Source organism: Primulina tabacum, chromosome 11, assembly GCF_025594145.1.
Source record: "Primulina tabacum isolate GXHZ01 chromosome 11, ASM2559414v2, whole genome shotgun sequence".
Classification (NCBI taxonomy): Eukaryota; Viridiplantae; Streptophyta; class Magnoliopsida; order Lamiales; family Gesneriaceae; genus Primulina; species Primulina tabacum.
In genome coordinates, this window is record NC_134560.1 from 7,024,885 (window position 1) to 7,034,627 (window position 9,743).

Sequence of the window (9,743 nt, forward strand, 5' to 3'; positions counted from 1 at the left end):
ATTAAATTTTATAGAGAGAATTTATTCAAGGTTATAAAGTGTACTTTTTTAGCTCGAGAATGATTTGTTACAATTAGTTTTCGAGATTGTCTTAAATTTGAAATTTTAGTATTAAATAAATTATAAGTTATCGACATGAAATTATGACTATAAATATTTAAATAGTGATATTTTTGTTCAAAAATTCGAATCGGTGCTAAAAGTTGTCCTTTCTGATTTCGTTTGAGAAAGAGTGCAAGTTGACATTTTCCTTCAAGTCAAAAGCTTGTCCACTCCCATTTGTTTGATTACTTGCATGGTTCATGCAAGTTTGTACGTCATATGAGAACTTTATCAACACTACTTGCTTTAGGGACGAGTAATATACTACACGGGAAGTAGAGTGTTTGTATAAAATAATTGGTCGATCATCTTATTGTAAAATTTAAAAGTATTGATGGACTTCATATTTTTTGTTTTCAAGTTAGATGATCGATCGATCATATTATACAAAACAAAAACTAAAAAATAAATCTTTCGGTGTAGCATACACTCACCCTTGATCATTTCACTATAAAATTAAAAAAATATTGATGAACCCTACTTTTTTTTTTTTCAAGTTACAAAACAAAAACCGAGAATAAAATTGGGAATCCATGTTGTAAGTACGGATGTAAATGAACCAAAACGTTTGTGAGCTATTCGAAGTTCGATTCGATAAAAGCTCGTTTGAGCTCGTTTAATGAGGCTCGTTAAGATAAACGAACCAAGTTCAAGTTCTACAATATTCGGCTCGTTAGCTCGTGAACATGTTCGTTAGTAAATTCATAAGTAATATCTTAGATGAAAAATAATAATTTTGATATTTAATTTATTGATTTAACACATTAATTATAAAGTATATAGAAAAATCTATTAAATTTATTTATTATAATAAATTGAAAATTTTTAATAAGAATATTATATTTTTTATGTATAATTTATCTTTTAGTGAATTTTTAAATGTACAATTCATATTTATTGAGCTCGTTTAGGTTCGATAAAAGCTTGAATAAGCTAATGAGCCATGAATATATTTGTTAAATAAAGCTCGAGCTCGGCTCGATTATAAACAAGCCAAACTCAAACATTCAAGAGTTCGGCTTGGCTCGACTCGATTACATCCCTAGTTGTAAGTAATTGGTATTTCAAAAACAAGAAAAATAAAAATAAAGGCGGTTCAAAGAGTTTAGTTTAACCAAGACTTCAACTATATGGAAACAACATGCAATTTTAAACAATCTTGTATTAATTTTACTTTATTGTGTCGTGGAGATATTGAAAATTTCAAAATTAGTCATGCTAGATATACATTTAGATTGACATGCTAGATATACATTTAGATTCAAAATTAGCCTTAAGGAGATGATTTTTCAAACTTTTGTTTTTTTTCTTTTTTAGTCATGCTAGATATACATTTAGATTGACATGCGGAATGACTTTTTTTCAAGAATAATAGAGAATAAAAAAAATAAAAGAAATCCAATTAAATTTAAATATATTTTTCTAATTTATCATACAAAATGTAAGCATGAAATATAACCTTTATGTGTACACCTAAAATTTCACCTTTTTTTTTTTTTTTATCTTTTCAATAATCCATTTCACTTCTTGAAAAAATTCATGCGCCGAGTGTATTTACTACATGCACGTTCCACAATGTGCCCGCGAGCTTATTCTACTTGAACACGCAAGGAGTGCTTTAATTTGCTTTTAAAAAAATATGAGTTTTGATGATAATATGAACTAAATTAATATTTATTCAATAGTGGAAGAAAGAAATCAACTCATTTATTAAGGAATTTAATGTGTATATATATATATATTTGTTATTGTTTTATATCGTATCACATGGTAGAAAAAAGGGACTCTTAACTTTGTATGCTTTTGGTTTTCTTTTCGGGTACGGACAAAAAACCAATAATATTCCATGGATTTTGTTTACATGTGGAAAAAAAAAAACCTTAGTTTTTGAGTAGATGGAATTTATAGTATTTTAGCTCAAATGTCCTCAGAAATATATATATATATATATACACACACAGTTAGAAATTAATAAAAGTTACAATTCATATATCATATTTTGAATTCGTTGAATAAAAAATAATTTAAAATACCGAAATTCAGACACAATTTGCGTAAAAAATAATTATTTGTGAAGGGCTCGTGGTTGTGCGGATTCAAGATTCGTTGTCTGCGTGCTTCACGTGTGCCTCCGCCTCTTTAGCTTCCTACCTGGCTAAATGACATGCTTCTTTCTTTATTTTCGTAAATCATTTTGAAATATAATAATTGCTCAATTATTTTTCAAAATGATTGCATAATTAATGTCGATAATGTTGAAAAATATATTTAAAATGTGAGTATTGAATATTTGAATGTTGAAAATAAAAGTTGTAAATATTGAAAATTAGTGTGTGATGATGTAGGTAATGATGTATTTTATTTTTGGATTATTTGTAAAGATTTCCTATAAATAGATCTCTCATTTGTGAAGAAAATCACAATTGAGTAGAGAGAAAAATATTATAAAGTGTGTAGTTTGGTAAATTTTGAGAGTTTGAGATTTTTACTTTTTACCATAAATTTTTACTTTTTCACAACACGTTATCAGCACGAAGCTCTAAAAGTCCTACATACTTTTCCAAGCTCCAAACAGAAGAAAAAGGTAACAAAAATAATTATATTTATTTTACTGTTATTTATTTATTGTGTATTTATTTAATATACAATATAATGTTATTATTAGAAATAATAAAAATAAATTTTTCATAAACTTGTTATAAATCCTGGGAGGATGTTAAGACGACATCCCACACTCCCGGTAAGGGATACGACAAGTATAAAAGCCTATAAGGTTTTTAAACAAAATAAATTATGACACTCATTATAATATTATGATATGATATACATAATTATTTAAACATGTCTAATATTATATATATCATATTATTACCATAAAATTATACAAATACATACCTTTATTTTTTTTGTACCCCAACGGTCATAAATGGTAAAAAACGGCTAGTTTTTGCCCTATAAATATGATCTCACAAACACATTCCATCACTCCAACTTTCTCTTCTTCTCTAAAAATTATTCATCATCAAATTTTTCGAAGAAAAAAGAAGATGGCTTTCTCAAGGTTATTTTTAATTATTTTGGTTATCATACTCACGAGTCTTTTATTTATCGGAGAATATCCTCATCGTGCGTTTTCTTTATTTTTACAAATACTTGTACTTGTTGTTTATCCGTTACTTTGTATTGCAATAATTATTAACTAATAAAATGTATCGTAATTTTTTTTAGTACCACCATGTCAAATTTAACAAAGCTCGAATTTGTTGCGCTCGACATCACGGGAAAGAATTATATGCCATGGACTCTAGATGTAGAAATGCATCTTGAGTCATTGGGTCTAAGCGAGACCATTAAAGAAAATGGCATATGCACGTCACAAGAAAAGGCAAGAGCCATGATATTTTTTCGTCGACATCTCGACGATGGATTGAAATGTGAATATCTGACTGAAAAAAATCCCATGGCTTTGTGGAAGGGATTAAAAGAAAGATTCGAACATATAAGAGAAGTTATACTTCCGACCGCCCGGGATGAATGGAATACATTGAGATTCCAAGACTTTAAAAAAGTCAGTGATTACAATTCGGCGATGTATAGAATAATCTCGCAATTAAAATTTTGTGGACATGAGGTCACAGAATCTGAGATGCTTGAAAAAACATTTTCCACGTTTCATGCATCAAATATTACTCTACAGCAACAATATAGAGTACGTGGATTCGCGAGATATTCTGAACTCATCGCCTGTCTTCTTGTGGCGGAAAAAAACAACGAGCTATTAAAGAGAAATCATCAGTCCCGACCCACTGGATCAACAGCATTTCCAGAAGTAAATGCTGTAAGTAAAAATGAATTTAAATCTGGAAACCAAAATCAAATTCAAAGACAAGATTTTGGTCGAGGTCGAGGTCGTGGACGTGGACGTGGACGTGGAATTGGCCGTGGTCGTGGTCAAGGCCGTGGTTTTGAAAATAATCGAGATAGTTATTTTTATAACTCATCTCAAAAGAACGTCCCAAACCATCCACAGAAAAGGCATCATGAGAATACAAGTGTTAATGAGAAGCACTCAAAAAGATATGAAAGTTCTTGTTACAGATGTGGTACTCCAGGATATTGGTCCAAAGTTTGTCGAGCCCCTGAGCACCTTTGTAAACTTTATAAAGAATCATTAAAGGGGAAAGAAAAGGAGACCAACTTCACTGAACGCAGTGACCGTTTGAGTGATTCAACTCATTTTGATGCTGGTGATTTTATGAATGATTTCTCTGGAAATAATCAATATGTTGGTGGGATAGAAATGAACAATATTGATGCTGCAGATTTTCTCAACGATTTCTCTGAAAATGAACAATATAATGGTAGAATATAAATGTACAATAATCTATTTTTCATGTATTCATAGAATAATGTTTTATTGTATAATTATGATTTGTGTTATATTTAAATATATATTGCAAGTAATTTATTTCATTGCATATTTTTTTGAAGTTCAAATATGGAAAATGCTATGAGCAAAGCTCAAGTTTGCATACCCGATAGTGGTACAACGCACACTATCCTCCGAGATAAAAGATATTTCTTGGAACTAAAACCAACAAAAACAACGGTGAATACAATATCAGGTCCTGTAGACTTGATTAAAGGATGTGGTAAAGCACAATTTTTGTTACCTAATGGTACAAAATTTTTGATCAATGATGCTTTATATTCACCACAATCGAAAAGAAATTTGTTGAGTTTTAATGATATATATTCCCATGGGTATGATACTCAAACAATGAATGAAGGGAATGAGAAATATATGTATAAATCAGGAAAGAAATATGTGATTGAAAAACTACCAATGCTCCCTACTGGATTGCATTATACACATATAAGTCCCATTGAATCAAACATGGTAGTTGATAATTCTTCGATATTAACCAATTGGCATGATCGATTGGGACATCCTGGTTCAACAATGATGCGAAGAATTATAGAAAATACACATGGTCATCCACTGAAAGACCAGAAGATCTTTCAGAATAATAAGTTTCAATGTAAAGTATGTTCTCTTGGAAAACTTATTATAAGACCATCACCAGTCAAAATCCAAACTGAATCACCAATGTTTCTTGAACGTATTCAGGGTGATATTTGTGGACCAATCCATCCACCATGTGGACCATTCAGATACTTTATGGTATTGATTGATGCCTCCAGCAGATGGTCACATGTATGTTTATTATCAACTCGAAATGTTGCATTTGCAAGATTACTTGCTCAAATAATAAAATTGAGGAATCAATTTCCCGATTATACAATCAAGAAAATTAGACTTGATAATGCTGGTGAATTTACTTCCCAAACTTTCAATGATTATTGTATGTCTATGAGAATCATTGTTGAGCATCCTGTTGCTCATGTACATACACAGAATGATTGGCTGAATCATTGATTAAACGTCTGCAAATGATTGCTAGACCAATGATTATGAAAACAAAGCTCCCTATTTCTATATGGGGACATGCAATTTTACACGCTGCTTCATTAATTCGCATCAGACCAAGTGCATATCATAAATACTCCCCATTGCAGCTTGCATTTGGTAAAGAACCAGACATTTCTCATCTGAGAATTTTTGGATGTATGGTGTATGTGCCTATTGCACCACCGCAACGAAAGAAAATGGGACCTCAAAGAAAGGTTGGAATTTATATCGGTTATGATAGTTCATCAATCATTCGATATCTTGAACCTCAGACAGGCGACGTGTTCACAGCACGTTTTGCTGATTGTCATTTTAATGAGGAAATCTTCCCAATGTTAGGGGGAGAACAGAAACATACCGAAAAGAAAATTACATGGTATGTATCATCATTGTTACATCTGGATCCAAGAACAAAACAATGTGAAAAAGATGTACAACAAATTGTACACTTGCAAAGAATAGCAAATCAAATACCAGATGCATTTGAAGACACAAAAGGGGTAACTAAATCATATATACATGCTGCAAATGCCCCTGCTCGAATTGAAATTCCAAAGAAACAAATGGAAGATACTCATGATGTCATTAAACGCCTGAAGCGTGGAAGGCCAGTCGGTTCCAAGTATAAAAATCCTCGAAAAAGAAAATTCATAGAGAAACACGATGATCACAAAATAAAGAATGACGTTTCTGAAGAAACACATGATGATCACAAAATAGAGAATGGTGTTCCTGAAGAAACACATGATGATGAAAATGTTCTGTCAGAACCACAAACTGACGAGAATCATGAAATCTCTATCAATTATATTAATACTGGAAAAATATGGAACCGAAAAGATATAGATGAAATTGATGATATATTTTCTTATAATGTGGTAATCGACATCATAAATGATAACGAAGATCATGAACCAAAATCTTTTGGTGAATGTAAAAATCGGCAGGATTGGATAAAATGGAAAGATGCCATCCAGGTTGAATTAAATTCGCTAAATAAACGTAATGTTTTTGGACCTATAGTCCTTACACCTGAAGGTGTAAAACCTGTTGGATACAAATGGGTTTTTATTCGAAAGCGAAATGAGAAAAATGAAATAGTAAGATATAAAGCTCGACTTGTTGCACAAGGTTTTTCTCAAAGGCCTGGAATTGATTATGAAGAAACGTATTCTCCTGTGATGGATGCAATTACGTTTCGGTATTTGATTAGCTTGGCGGTATCTGAAAATTTAGAAATGCGTCTTATGGATGTTGTTACAGCTTACTTATATGGATCACTTGATAGTAATATATATATGAAAATCCCTGAAGGATTTAAGATGCCTGAAGCACAAAGTTCAAAACCCAGGGAATGTTATTCTGTGAAATTACAAAGATCATTATATGGGTTAAAGCAATCAGGTCGAATGTGGTATAATCGACTAAGTGATCACTTGATGAAAAAGGGATATGTAAATAATTCAATATGCCCTTGTGTTTTCATTAAGAAAACAACATCCGGATGCGTAATTATTGCTGTATATGTTGATGATTTAAACATCATTGGAACGAATAAAGAAATTCAAGAAGTTGTGTCATACTTGAAGGAAGAATTTGAAATGAAGGATCTTGGAAAAACCAAGTATTGTCTGGGTTTACAAATTGAACAAAAAGAATGTGGAATGTTTGTTCACCAGACAAATTATACAGAAAAGATCCTTAAACGTTTTAATATGGATAAAGCAAATCCTTTAAGTACTCCAATGGTTGTTAGATCATTAAACATAGAAAAGGATCCATTCCGTCCATGTGAAGATGATGAAGATATTCTTGGTCCAGAAGTACCATATCTAAGTGCCATCGGTGCCCTTATGTACCTTACAAATTGTACAAGGCCTGATATATCTTTTGCCGTGAATCTGTTGGCAAGATTTAGCACATATCCAACAAAGAGACACTGGAACGGAATTAAACATATATTCCGTTATCTACGAGGAACGACAGACTTGGGACTTTTGTATTCAAAAGATGCTAATCCAAGTATAATTGGTTATGCTGATGCTGGATACTTATCTGATCCACACAAGGCACGTTCCCAAACTGGATATGTATTTACTCGTGGAGGCACTGCAATATCTTGGCGTTCTCAGAAACAAACGCTCGTAACAACTTCATCAAATCATGCCGAGATTATTGCACTACATGAAGCAAGTCGTGAATGTGTGTGGTTAAAATCAATGACCCAACATATCCAAATTTCATGCGGATTATCATCTGATGAGAAGCCTGTGATACTGTATGAAGATAATGCTGCATGTGTTGCTCAAATGAAAGAAGGATACATAAAAAACGACAGAACTAAACATATTCCTCCTAAGTTCTTCGCATTCACTAAGGAGCTAGAGAAGAATAAATATATTGATGTTCGTCACATTCAATCAAGTGAAAACTCATCAGATCTCTTCACAAAGGCACTTCCTACGTCAATATTCAGAAAGCACATATATAATATTGGGATGCGCAATCTACGAAATTTGTGAAGAATTGTTCGTGTCAACATGAGGGGGAGTTTACGTGACTGCACTCTTTTTCCCTTACTATGGTTTTTATCCCAATGGGTTTTTCCTAGTAAGGTTTTTAACGAGGCAGTATAAAAACACGTAAAGACAATCATTATGATCATCATCACAAGGGGGAGTGTTGAAAAATATATTTAAAATGTGAGTATTGAATATTTGAATGTTGAATATTTGAATGTTGAAAATAAGAGTTGTAAATATTGAAAATTAGTGTGTGATGATGTAGGTAATGATGTATTTTATTTTTGGATTATTTGTAAAGATTTCCTATAAATAGATCTCTCATTTGTGAAGAAAATCACAATTGAGTAGAGAGAAAAATATTATAAAGTGTGTAGTTTGGTAAATTTTGAGAGTTTGAGATTTTTACTTTTTACCATAAATTTTTACTTTTTCACAACAGATAATATAATTGTCTACCATATCTTAATTTCCGGGATCATCCGAGTCCCCAGATGCAAGCCTCCTCCATTGCATATATATATACACACACACACACACAAGTTAATGATATTCGCACTCGATTTTGTGTTATATATATTTCACTCGATATATATAATTAGTATAAATAACATTCATATGTATATAACTTTAAAAATAATATAATTTAATTTAATAAGAATAAGAGAAAATAATACATGATGAATTGCACATTATGGATCTAGCTTGGTCCAACAATGGACCTTATATGATTTAAATGGTTAGTTAACTTTCGATTTTTCTTATATATGGTCAGCCAAGCGTGACCATTTTAGCACTTTGTGTGGCGAAGATTAATCAGAATCAAATTAGGCTACCTAAAGGTGAACTTGGAATATAAGTTGTCATTTTTTAATAAAAAAAAACACTTAATAAATTCAATTTCTTTAAAAAAATTATTTTTTAAAAAAACATAAGCATTTCGACTATTGGATAAATAAATATATATATATGTATGTATGATAAAGTCAAATATGTACAAGTTCAATGAACCACGAACGTCAAATTACCTATCAGCCTAGCACGTGCTTGTTCAAATTCGATTTGTACGTAGCTTGGCCAAATTTTAACCAAATATAGATGTCTAAATGAATTAGATAAATAACATTCAGCTAAACATTAATTAAAGTGATTATTAATTCACTAAATATAATCTCATAAAATATATAATTTAAATACAATAAAATATATTTTAATTAAATTAAATTTTAGTTTTCTGGTCGGTTCGGTTTTGACAAATAAAATCCGAAACCGAAACCATATAAACGTCAGTTTTAACATTTATATCGGAATTTAAAATTTTGATTTTCGGTTGAGTTCGATTTTCGATTTGGATTTTCAATTTTTTCAGTTTTATCCAAAGTTTGAACACCCCAACCTAATATATATGGTTATGAAAGAGAATATTTTATTAGTAATCCAATGAATAGGCTATATGTAGAAATAATATTCCCATCATGCACAAATATGAATCTTAGTTATATCATGAATCACATAAATGAAAATGGCAAGTTAGGAACGACATATTATAATTACCACGATCGTCTGCATATAATCTATCATAATTTGATCTCTATCTTTGTTTCGATACTTTTCGTATTGCCTGGTTAGTTGTTAAATTTCACGTG